Source organism: Pteronotus mesoamericanus, unplaced genomic scaffold, assembly GCF_021234165.1.
Source record: "Pteronotus mesoamericanus isolate MK-2021 breed Mesoamerican mustached bat unplaced genomic scaffold, CSHL_Meso_final contig_69, whole genome shotgun sequence".
NCBI classification, from domain to species: domain Eukaryota; kingdom Metazoa; phylum Chordata; class Mammalia; order Chiroptera; family Mormoopidae; genus Pteronotus; species Pteronotus mesoamericanus.
The window spans coordinates 3,532,478-3,545,951 of NW_026555237.1; the positions used below are offsets into that span (position 1 = coordinate 3,532,478).

Consider the following 13,474-nt stretch of genomic DNA (forward strand, 5'->3'; position numbering starts at 1 on the left):
TCTCTGTTGGTTTCTTTTCCTTTCAGTGTTGCTGGTCTTATTTTCCTTGCATCTTTGTATTGTTGGTTAGGTTCCACTTATAGGTGAGATCATATGGTATTTCTCTTTCGCCCCCTGGCTTATTTCGCTTAGCATAATGCTCTCCAGTTCCATCCATGCTGTCGCGAAGTTTAGTAGTTCTTTTTTTCTTTCTGCTGCGTAGAATTCCATTGTGTAAATGTACCATAATTTTTTGATCCAGTCATCTACTGATGGGCATTTAGGTTGCTTCCAACACTTGGCTAATGTAAATTGTGCTGCTGTGAACACTGGGGTGCACAGGTTCTTTTGAATTGGCATTTTGGGATTCTTAGGGTTTAGTCCCAGCAGGGGAATCACAGGATCAAAAGGCAGTTCCATTTTCAGCTTTTTGAGGAAATTCCACATTGCCTTCCACAATGGCTGCACCAGCCTGCATTCCCACCAACAGTGTACTAGGGTTCCTTTTTCTCCACAGCCTTGCCAGCACCTATTGTTTGTGGATCTGTTTATGATGGCCATTCTGACCAGTGTGAGGTGGTACCTCATGGTGGTTTTGATCTGCATTTTCTGATGGCTAGTGATGCTGAGCATCCTTTCAAATGTCTCTGGGCCCTCTGTATCTCTTCCTTGGAAAAGCGTCTGCCCAGGTCCTTTGCCCATTTTTTGATTGGATCGTTTGTCACTTTGGAGTGAAGTCATGTGAGTTCTTTATATATCTTGGAAATCAAACCTCTATCTGATGTATCATTAGCAAATATATTTTCCCATAGGGTTGGCTCCCTTTTCATTTTGCTGATGTTTTCTTTTGCCGTGCAGAAGCTTCTTATTTTGATGAGGTCCCATTTGTTTATTCTTTGCTTTATGTCCCTTGCTTTAGGAGACATATCAGTGAAAAAATTGCTGCGTGGGATATCTGAGAGTTTCCTGCCAATGTTCTCCTCTAGGACTTTGATGGTGTTGTGACTTATATTTAAGTCTTTTATCCATCTTGAGTTTATTTTTGTGTATGGTGTCAGCTGATGATCCAATTTCAATTTTTTGCATGTAGCCATCCAGCTCTTGATTTTTATATATCCTATTATAGTGGTGTATTTCTATATTCTTGGGCCAGTACATCATTATTGTAGTTACTCTGGTTTTATAAGTCTTGATATCTTATAAGAAGTTTTAATATATTGTAGTACAAGTTCACCTACTCTTTACTTTTTGAAAAATTGTATTGGCAAGGCTTGCTTCTAATTATACACACACACACACAAAATGTTGGGATCTTAATTGTAATTACATTAATGTGATTAATGAGAATTTATATCTTCAAAATAGTTTTCCAAACTGTGAACATGCTGTGTCTTCATTTTTCTATGTCTACTTCAAAATCTTCTAATAGCCTTATAATTTTTCCCATAAAGGTCTTATACACCTTTGGTGAGATTAATTCCTTGATATCTTACCATTCTTGTTGCTATTGTAAATGATATTATTTAAACTAGCATTCTCAAAAAATGTTTTGGTTAATAGGAATACGATCAATTTTTGCATACCGATTTGGTATCCCAAATCTTGATTGATTAACTCTTTTCTGACAATATTGTTTATCTATTGGTTTCTCTACAATTTCCACATAGAAATTCTATCATATATGTGAATAAATGACTGGATTTTTAAAATCCTTTCCTATACTTGGAAGGTGGAAATACCAAGAACTCTGCACTGATGGCTAAAAAGGCCCCTACAATGCCGAAACCCCAATGGCACCCACCATGGAAACCCTACGGGCGATCAGTGGGCATCTTGGCTGGGTTCGATGTATTGCTGTGGAACCTGGAAATCAGTGGTTTGTTACTGGATCTGCTGTCAGAACTATAAAGATCTGGGACTTGGCTAGTGGCAAATTAAAACTGTCATTAACTGGGCACATTATTATAGTTCATGGTATGATAGTAAACTTGAGGAGCCCATGCCTGTTCTCCCATGGAGAAGACAAACAAGACAAGTGCTAGGATCTTGAATATAAGTTTATAAGGCACTATCTTGGACACCTAAGTGCAGTGTATGCTTTGGAGCTGTACCCAAAAATTGATGTGCTAGTAAGATGTAGTCGATATTCAACTGCATGGATTTTTGATGTGAGAACTAAAGCCAGTGTACACACATTATCTAGACATACAAATACAGTTACTACAGTGAGGTGTCAAGCTGCAGAACCACAAATTATTACTGGAAGCCATGACAGTACAATACAATTATGGGATTTGTTGGCTGGCAAAACAAGAATCACATTAACAAACCACAAGATATCAGTTAGGGCTGTGGTGTTACATCCAAAACACTACACATTTACATCTGGTTCTCCAGATAACATAACACATTCAAAATATTTCTAGTGGCAATGCTATTATAAACACATTGACAGTAAATTCTGATGGAGTGCTTGTATCTGGAGCTGACAATGGCACAATGCATCTTTGGGACTCGAGAACTGGCTACAGTTTCCAGAGAGTTGATGTCGCTGTGCAGCCTGGGTCTTTGGTCAGTGAATCAGGAATATTTGCTTGTGATTTTTATCAGCCTGAAAAATCACTTACTAATGGCTGAAGCTGATAAAACCGTTAAAGTTACAGAGAGGATGATACAGTGACAGAAGAAACTCATCCAGTTAGTTGGAAGCCAGAAATTATCAAGAGAAAGAGATTTTAATGTGGCATTCTCTTCAAGATTTTTTTTCCTTTTTGTTTCTGTTTTTGTTGAGCTTGGTGTTGATGAGGATATCCAGTCATTTTGTGCTCTGGCTATGATTATAAAGCAGAAACTCACATGCTTGAATCATTACTGCTTAATATTTTACAATAAAATCTGTTGTCTCCCCCTCCCTGTTTTTATTTCTAAAATAAATAATTTGACATCCTAGGAAGATGCAGATATCAATCAAGCACATGCAGGTTTGTTGAATATAACTATGCTAAAGATAGAATATTTTGTCAATTTTATTAAAAGCCACCTTTTTTCTTTGAACTTAAAAAAATAAAATAAAATCTATTCCTATGCAGATATAATTTTGTTTTGCTTGTCTTACTACATTACGTAGAACCACCAGTAAAATAGTCAATAGAAATATTGATATCTGAAGTACTTACTTTTTCCTGATTGCAAATGAATATTTCTAATGCTTCCCAATTAAGTATTAAACTTATATTCAGATTTTGATATATACCTATTAACATGTTATAAAAGTTCCTTTCTGTTCCTCATTTGTTAAGAAATTTTATCATGAAAGGAGTTGAATTTTATCAAATGCTCTTTTCTACATTGAAATAATGATTTTTAACCTGCTAACATCAATTTCACATTAAATATTTGTATTTGTCATTGCATTATGTTGTAGTTTTATCATTGTTGCCTCAAAACACTGAATTCAGCAATGTATAAAAACTATAGACTGCCCTGGCTGATGTGGCTCAGGGGACTGAGTGCTGGCCTGCAAACTAAAGGGTTGCAGGTTCGATTCCCAGTCCTGGCACATGCTTGGGTTGCGGGCCAGGTCCCCAGCAGTGGGCATGTGAGAGGCAAATACACATTGATGTTTCTCTCCCTATCTTTCTCCCTCCCTTCCCCTCTGTCTAAAAATAAACAAATATATAATCTTTTTACAAAATTAAAAGATTAAAAATAAAAATGTACTTTATTTAAAAAAAAAAACTTTTTAATCAAGCTTTTTTTTTTTTGGTCTTTTCAAAAGACCAGATTTCGTTTCATTTATAGTTCCATTTAAATTTTAGTTGATTTCTGATCTCTTTGTTTCTAATAATTTCCAAGTGCTTGTCACTACATGTAAAGTTCTATTCTAGACATATTTCTTTGCTTCCTTGCCCTCATGCCTCCCTTTCAATTTAAAGGCACTACCTAGGGCCATTAGGCTTGGATAGGAAGCTTAACCTCTTAATCTGACCTCTATCTCAGGGAGGAATCTTTTCTTTAAATTGAGGAAGAGTTCACATAACATAAAATTAACAATTTTAAGATTTCAATTCAGTGGCATTCAGTACATTCACAATGTTGTACAACTGTAACCTCTACCTAATTTCAGAATGTTTCATCATCCCCAAAACAAACTTCATACCCATTAAGCAATTACTCCTTAGGCCCAGGAAATAATTATCTGCTTTCTGCCTCTATGGATTCTGTTCTGTCTCTTCTGTCTCTACTTGTATAATTCATAAAAATGGAATTACACAATCTGTGATCTTTTGTGTCTGGCTTCTTTCTCTTAGCATGTTTTCAAGGTTCATCCATGTTGTTGCATGTATCAGTACTTTATTCCTTTTATGGCTGAATAATATTTCATTATATGGATATCCCACAATTTATTTGCCCATTAATCAGCTGATGAACATAGGGTTGTTTCTGCCTTTTGGCCACTGTGGATAATGCTGTTATAAATGTTCTTGTACAAGTTTTTGTCTGAATACTTCTTTTAATTCTTTTGTGTATACAAATAAGAATGGAATTACTGGGTCATGTGATAATTTTATGTTTAATAGTTTTGAGACTCTTCCAAACTATTTTCCATAGTTAGTGAACCATTTTATGTTCCCATCAGTAATGTAAGAGGGTTTCAGTTTCTCCATATCCTCTCTAACATTTCTTTTCCATTTTTTAAAATTACAGCTATCCTGCCCTGACTGGTGTGGCTCAGTTGGTTGGGCACCATCTTGCAAACCAAAGTTTGATTCCTGGTCAGGGCACACATCTGGGTAGCAGGTTCAGTCCCCAGTCAGAGCTCATGCAAGAGACAACTGATCATGTTTTTCTCTCGTGTCAATGTTTCTCTTCCTTTCTTTCTCCCTCCCTTCGCCTCGCTCTAGAATTAAAAAGAAAAAAAACCAACAATTAATCTAACAACAGTTATTGAGGGAGGGCAGAGTCTTAACAGGCATTTGTCATTAAAGGGCCTTTTCAATCTTATTTCATATTGTTTGGACCAAAAGACTATCAACTTATTCAATCTTTCAATGTTCACAGTTTTGCATCCTCTCTATTCCTTTCCATTTCTTATTACAAACCAACCAATTGTTCTCAACAAACTCAAGAACATTGAAATCATATCAAGCATCTTCTCAGATCACAATGTGCTAAAGCTAGAAACCAGCCTAAAGGGAAACATTCAAAAACAGTCAAATTCATGGAGACTGAATAACATGCAATTAAATAATGAATGGATTAACAGTGAGATCAAGAAAGAAATCAAAAAGTTTCTGGAAACAAATGAAAATGAATACATAACAGCCCAAAACCTATGGGACACAGCAAAGGCAGTCCTGAGAGAGAAATTCATAGCAATACAGGCCTACATAAAAAATAACAAACAACCTAACCCTACATCTACAAACTAGAGGGACAAAAAAACAAAAAAACAAAAAACAAAGCCCAGAGTAAGTAGGAGGAAACAAATAATCAAGATCAGAGCAGAATTAAATGACAGAGAGACTAAAAAACAATTCAAAGGATCAATAAATCCAGGAGCTGGTTCTTTGAAAAGAAACAAAATCAACAAGCCTTTAACCATATCATCAAGAAAAAAAGGGAGAGGACCCAACAAAAAAAGTCAAAAATGAAAGAAGAGAAATTACAACTGATACTACAGAAATACAAAGGATTGTAAGAAGTTACTATGAACAACTATGTGCCAAGGAATCTGACAACCTGGGCAATGGACAAATTTCTAGAAACGTATAATCTTCCAAAACTGAATCAAGAAGAAGCAGAAAGCCTGAATAGACCAATAACTACTACTGAAATTGAAGCAGTAATCAAAAAACTCCTGGCACATGAAAGCCCTGGACCAGACAGCTTCACAGGCAAATTTTACAAAACATTTAGGGAAGAGCTAACGCCTATCCTTCTCAAACTATTCCTAAAATTTAAAGAAAAAGGAAGGCTCCCAAACTGTTTTTATGAGCCTAGTTATTATCCTAATTCCAAAACCAGGTAAAGACACAACAAAGAGAAAACTACAGGCTACTATCGCTGATGAACATAAGTTGCTAAAATCCTCAACAAAATATTGGCAAACTAGATCCAGCCATACATTAAAAAAATCATACAGCATGATTAAGCAGAATTAACCCCAGGGATGCAAGGATGGTTAAATATTCACAAGTCAATAAATGTAATACACCACATAAACAAAATGCAAGACAAAAATCACATGATCATATCAATAGATGCCAAAAAAGCATTTGAAAAGTACTGAACCCATTTATGATAAAAACACTCCGCAAAGTGGGAATAAAGGGAGCATACCTCAACACAATAAAGGCCATATACAAGAAACTTACAGACAACATCATAATCAACGGGTGAAAGCTAACAGCTTTCCCCCTAAGTTTAAGAACAAGAAAAGAATGTCTGCTTTCACCATTTTTATTCAGCATTGTATTGGAAGTTCTAGCCACAGCAATCAGACGAGAAAAAGAAATAAAAGACATCCAAATTGGAAAGGAGGAAGTAAAACTTATTATTTGCAGACAATGTGATTGTGCACATAGAAAATTCTATAGACTCCACAAAAAGGTACTCAACCTAATAAGTGAATTTGCCAAAATAGCAGGATACAAAGTCAATATTCAGAAATCAAAGGCATTTTTGTACACCAACAATGAACTATCAAAAAGAGAAACTAGGGGGGAAAGTCCCATTTACCAGAGCAACAAGAAAAATCAAGTTCCTAAGAATAAATTTAACCAAGGAGGTAAAATACTTGTACTCAGAAAACTATAGAACACTGAAGAAAGAAAGGAAGATACATGGAGAATCAAAATGGCGGAGGAGTGAGTGGAAGTCCCACTGACCTCCTCCCAGGACCAACCCAGAATTACAACTAAATTGTGGAGAAATCACCTGCAACGAACAACTGAACAATAGTGAGAGAGGAGCCTTGTAACCTCGGAGACAGAAGAATCGGCTTTAGTGCAATCTAACAACTGGTAAGGAGTGCGGTACAGACCTGAGAAGACGGGTGGGGCACCCACGGGCGGCAGCACCAGAAAGATATTGAAACAGCCAGTTGGATCCTCCTGAGAAGAGTGGGGTCTAAAACAAGTGGGGATCTCTAGCCTACAGCACCAGAGCCCAAAAAGTACACAGAAAACAGCCAGCTGTGAAAAGTGGCACAATTGCTCTCTGCCAGACAGGCAGCTGGAGACTCAAAGAACTGTTTAAAGGACCAATACATAAAATTTTATTTGCAGCCACTTACCCTGGTCTCCAGCAAAGGCGGGGCCACAGTGTGCTAGAGACACCCGAGGAGAGACTGGGGAAGGAGGCTTAGGGAACAGAACTGAGGGAGTAGCTGGCGGAATCTTAGTGCTGACTCATCCCCCATGTGGCAGCAGCCATCTTGCTCAGGCAGAGACCACACTCCTTGAGCGACACCAGCATCAAAGGACCCAATAGCCCCATGCCTAGGTGGGACTCCACCCTGCCCTGTGCTGTCTAAGCTGCCTGCTGAGTGCAGAGTGGCAGCCACAAACAGTAGATCCCTGGATAAAGGGCGTGCAGAGAGGTCTGGCAATACTTGAGGAGAGACGGGACAGAGGCTTTGGGGAGAGAAAGGAGAGAGTAGCCGGCGGGATCCCAGTGCAGATTCCTCCCCCATAAAGCAGCAGCATGAGAGGACCCAATAACCCTGCACACAGGAGGGACTCCACCCTGCCCTGAGCTGTCTAAGGTGCCTTGCTGAGTGCAGAGTGAATAGATTAACAGCTGGAGGAGACAGCCACAAGCAGTAGATTACTGGAAGTCTCGAACAGACTGCCTAAGGTCAGACAAGGTCAGCATCTGCCATCATCAGAGGCAGGTCCAGAAAGTAAAAACAGTGGTCTCCAACCATAGAAGTTCACACCACAAAGTCGGGAAATCAAGAGAGATCAACTTAAGAAGTAGAAGTAAAAGAGAAGAGTCTCGCAAATAATGGGAAGACAAAGAAATACACCTCACTTGAAGGGAAAGGAGGAATCCCCAGAAAGAGTACTAAATGAAATAGAGGCAAGTGAACTACCAGATATTGAGTTGAAAACAACAGTTCTAAGGAAGCTCAATGAGCTCAGTGAGCTCAAGAGAATTACAAAAAACTACAGGGAACCTATAAGGAACTTACTGCAAATTATATCTGCATGAAAAAAGACATAGAAACTATCAATAAGAGACAAGAGAAATGAAGGATACAATTCCTGAATTGAGAAAAACAGTAGAAGGAATCCAAAGCAGGCTAGATGAAGCTGAGGACCAAATCAGCAAGCTGGAGGACAAGGTAGAAATAAGCTCCCAGAAAGAGCAAGAAAATGAAAAAAGACTCAAAAAGAATGAAGAGGTGCTGAGGGAAATGCAGGACAACCTGAAACGTAATATCTGTATAATAGGGATAACAGAAGGAGAAGAAGATGAGGAATGGACAGAGAACCTGTTTGAAAATGTCATGATGGAAAACTTCCCTAATTGGAGGAAAGAAAAAGTAACACAAGTCCAGGAAGCACAGAGGGTCCCATTCAAGAGGAACCCAATGAGGCACACTGCAAGACACATCATCATTAAAATGGCAAATATCAAAGACAAACAGAGAATCCTAAAGCAAGCAAGGGGGAAAGAGGTAGTAACATATGAGGGAGGCCCAATACTGCTAGCGGCTGACTTCTCAACAGAAACACTGTAAGCCAGAAGGGAATGGCAAGAAATAGTCTAAGTCATGAAAAGCAAAGGCCTGCAACCAAGATTGCTCTACCCAGCAAGGCTCTCAATTAAAATGAAAGGTGAAATAAGGAATTTCCCAGACAAAAGAAGGCTGAAAGAATACTCCTCCTCCAAACCAGTACTGCAAAATATGCTAAAGGGACAGCTTTAAGATGAAGAAAAAGTTTCTATGAATACCCAGGTCCTTTCAGAGTTGCCAATACTTGATATTACCAATGGTTTTAATAGTCATTAATCTGATTGTGACAATGATGTTACTTTAATTTTTCCTTTACTATTTGTTGAAACGAAACCTGTTTTAGTATATTTCTTGCCTATTTCTATTATTTTTTTAAAAAGTTTTAAATGACTTTTTGGTATACTTTATCCATTTATTTATTAAAGGTTTGTAGAACTTTTTTCCCTAAAAAAACAAAACAAAGAAACAAAACAAAAAACTATTAACCAGTTTTTAGATATGTTGCAAATACTTTTCTATTCTAGTCCTTTAAGTTTTTTATATGTATATTACTATATAGTTAAATGTTTAATATAGTCATATTGTCAATATTTACTTTTTAGCTTCTGGGTTTGAATATTTTACTTCAGGTCATGAAAAATATTAGTTATATCTTCTTCTAAAACTCCTTAGATTCTAAATCTTGATTTCTAACTCACCTGAATATTTCTTATATAATGTGTGAAATAGGGCTCTATATTTGTTTTACTTCAAGTAATAGTGGTCCATGTACCTTATTTGTGGAATAAGCCTTATTTTACCCATTGATTTGAAATATCAACTTAATCATATATTACATAGTTAGATATATACATTTGTCTCTAGAATGCTCATTATATTTCATTGATCTACTTGATTATTTCTGCGCTGGAGTCATGTTGGTTTAATTGCTGAGACTTTATAATGGTTTTAAATTTTTTTTAATATTTTATAATTAATTTTGACATTTAAAAAAATAAATAAAATCAATCTGCATTTAAGAAAGAAAAAGAGAGAGAGAGATGGAACTACTACCTTTTGCAACAACATGGATGGAACTGGAGAATATTAAACTAAGTGAAATAAGTCAGTTGATGAAAGACAAATACCATATGATCTCACCTATAAGTGAACTCTATTCAACAAAATAAACTAACAAACAAAATAAACCACAGGCACAGAAACATGGAGCAGACTGAAAGTGACCAGAGGGGATGGGGAAAGAGGACAATGGTGGAAAGAAGGGGAAGGGACTTGACAAAGAACATGTATGAATGACCCATGGACATGGACAACAGAGTGGGAACTGACTGTGGGAGTAGGGGGTGGTGGTGGGATGGGTGGGGTGGGGTAAAGGGGGAAAAATTGAGACAACTGTAATAGAATAAACATGATTTATAAATTAAAAAAATAAAAATAAAACCTTTGGCGGGGGAGAAGAAAGGAAGGTACAAACAAATGGAAGCATATACTGTGTTCATGGATTGGAAGAATCAACATCATTAAAATGTCCATACTACCCAAAACAATCAATAGATTCAACACAATCCCTATTAAAGTCCCAGTGATATATTTCAAAGAATAATGGAACTAAAAACAACCCTGAATAGCTCAGCAGTCTTGAGAAAGAAGAACAAAATAGTAGGGATCACGGTTCCTGATATCAAATTATACTACAATGCTACTGTAATAAAAAATCTGGTACTCGCATAAGAACAGACACATAGATCAATGGAACAAAATAGAGAGCTCAGAAGCAAACCCGTGTCTCTATGGTCAATTAATATTTGTCAAAAGGGGCAGGCAGAAGGATAAAATGGAGTAAAAATAGCCTTTTCATTAAATGGTGCTGTGACATCTGGAATGGTACAGGCAAAAAATTGAAACTAAACCACTAACTTAAATCATACACCAGAATAAATTAAATGAATAAAAGACTTAAACATAAACCATGACACTGTAAAAGTCCTAGAGGAAAACATAGGCAGGAAAATTTCAGATATCTCTTGCAGCAATAATTTCACTGATACATCCTCTATGGGAAATAAAGGAAAGAATAAACAAGTGGGAATACATCGAATTAAAAAGCTTCTGGATGACTAAAGAAAACGTCATTGAAATAAAAATGGAAGCAAACAAATGGGAAATATATTTGCCAACAATACCTCCAACAAGGGTTTGATCTCCAAAATACATAAAGCACTCTTAAGACTCAATGCCAGGATGACAAACAATCCAATTAAAAAATGGGCAAAGGACCTGAACAGACACTTCTCCAAAGAGGACATAAACAGGGCCTATAGACATATGAAGGGATGCTCAACATTACTAGCCATCAGAGGGGTACAAATGAAAACCATAGTGAAGAAACACCTCACGCCAGTAGGAAAGGCCATCATTGACAAATCAACAAACAACAAGTGCTGGCGAGGATGTGGAGAAAAGGAAACCCTAGTGTACTGTTGGTCAGAATGCATACTGGTGCAGGCACTGTGGAAAACAATATGAAATTTCCTCAAAAAATAAAAATGGAACTGCGTTTTAACTCAGTGATTCCACTGTTGGGATTATAACCTAAAAATCCTGAAACACAAATTCAAAAGAAACTATGCACCCCTATGTTTGTAACAGCACTGTTTACAATAACCAAGTGCTGCAAACAGCCTAAGTGCCCATCAGTATATGACTAGATCAAAAAACTGTGGTACATTTACACAATGGAATATTACACAGCAGAAAGAAAGAAGGAGGAACTCCTACCTTTCCAACAGCAAGGACAGAACTAGAGAGTTAAGTGAAATAAGCCAGGTGACAAAAGGCAAATACCATATGATCTCACCTATACCAGGAATCTAATGAACAAAACAAACAAACAAAATAGAAACAGAGGCATAGAAACAAGGAATAATCTGAGAGGGACCAGAGAGGAGTGGGGTTGGCGATAAGGGAGGAAAGAAGAGGAAGGGCCTAGTTAAAGAATAAGTATAAAGGATGCATGAACATGGAAAACAGGATGGAGATTGACTGTGAAGGGGAAAGGCAGGGGAGAACAATTGGGTAAAACAGGGACAACTGTAATAGAACAATAAAGAAATACATAAATTTTTTAAGTCTTTACCACTTTATTTTTTTTATTTTTTGCAAAAAAAGGGTTTAATGAACATTTAATTCCCTTCAAATTCTTCCTGGTATTTTATTAAAGTATATTTTATTTATGCTATTGCTGTTGTCCCATTTTTTTCTCACCTTTATTCCCCTCCACCACACATCAGCGACTCCAGCATTCACCCCCCTTAATTCATGTCCAAGGGCTGTACATATAAGTTCTTTGGCTTCTCCACTTCCTATACTGTTCTTGATCACCCCCTGTCTATTTTGTGCTTACCAATTATGCTTTTTATTCCCTGTACATTTTTTTCCCATTCTCCCCACTCCTCCTCCCCACTGATAACTCTCCACATTATCTCCATCTCTGTGATTCTGTTCCTGTTCTAGTTGTTTGCTTAGTTTGTTTTTGTTTTTTTCTTTTTAGGGTCAGTTGTTGATAGTTGTGAATTTGTTGTCATTTTACTGTTCGTAGTTTTGATCTTTCTTTCCTTAGGTAAGTCCCTTTAACACTTCATATAATAAGAGCTTGTTGATAATGAACTCCTTTAACTTGACCTTATCTGGGAAGCACTTTATCTGCTCTTCCATTTTAAATGATGGTTTTGCTGGATAGAGTAATCTTGGATGTAGGTCCTTTCATGACTTTGAATACTTCTTTCCAGCCCCTTCTTGACTGTAAGGTTTCTTTTGAGAAATCAGCTGACAGTCTTATGGGAATCCCTTTGTTGGTAGCTCTCTCCTTTTCTCTTACAGCTTTTAAGATTCTCTCCTTATCTTTAGTCTTGGGTAATTTAATTATGATGTGTCTTGGTGTGTCTCCCCTTGGGTCCAACTTCTTTGGGACTTTCTGAACTTCCTGGACTTGCATGTCTATTTCCTTCACCAGCTTGGGGAAGTTTTCCTTCATTATTTTTTCAAAGTTTTCAATTTCTTGGTCTTCCTCTTCTTCTGGTACCCCTATGATTCCGATGTTGGAATGTTTAAAGTTGTCCTGGAGGTTCCTAAGCCTCTCCTCATTTTTTTGGATTCTTGTTTCTTCATTGTCTTCTGGTTGAATGTTTATTTCTCCCTTTTGTTAGAAATCATTGATCTGAGTTCTGTTTTCTTTCCCTTCACTGCTTCCTTGTATATTTTGCTTCATTTCAATTTTAATAGCCTTCACTTCTTCTTCTATTTTTCATCCATACTCAATCATTTCTGTGAGCATCCTGATTACCAGTGTGTTGGACTTTGCATCTGATAGGTTGGCTATTTCCTCATCGCTTAGTTCTTTTCCTGGAGTTTTCATTTGTTCTTCCATTTGGGCCATATTTCTTTGTCTCAGTGTACCTGTTTTGTTATAAGGGGTAGAGCCTTAGGTATTCACCAGGGTGGAACAACCCAGTTTGCTGTGTTATGATGTTGTAGGGGAGGGGGTCTGAGAGGGAACAATTCCACTTGCTTGGCACTCTCCCCACTTTCAGTCACTTCCCTGCTACCTAAAAGCGAATTGGGCCCTTCTGGTGCTGATTCCCAGGTGGGTGGGCTTGTGTACATTCTAGGATCCTGTGGGTCCTTCCAATGGAGTCTCTTGTGAGACTGAGAGTTTCTCCTGCTGCCACAGCCCCCGCAGGTTTTTACAAT

General features: G+C 37.4%; 1 protein-coding gene and 1 pseudogene across 1 annotated transcript in view; both read left to right on the forward strand.

Annotated features, from left to right (window-relative positions):
- Positions 1 to 13,474, forward strand: part of LOC129077798 (vesicle-associated membrane protein 7-like) — a 71,457-nt gene that overhangs the window by 48,353 nt on the left and 9,630 nt on the right. The window lies entirely within an intron of this gene.
- Positions 1,702 to 2,718, forward strand: LOC129077784 (pleiotropic regulator 1-like; annotated as a pseudogene).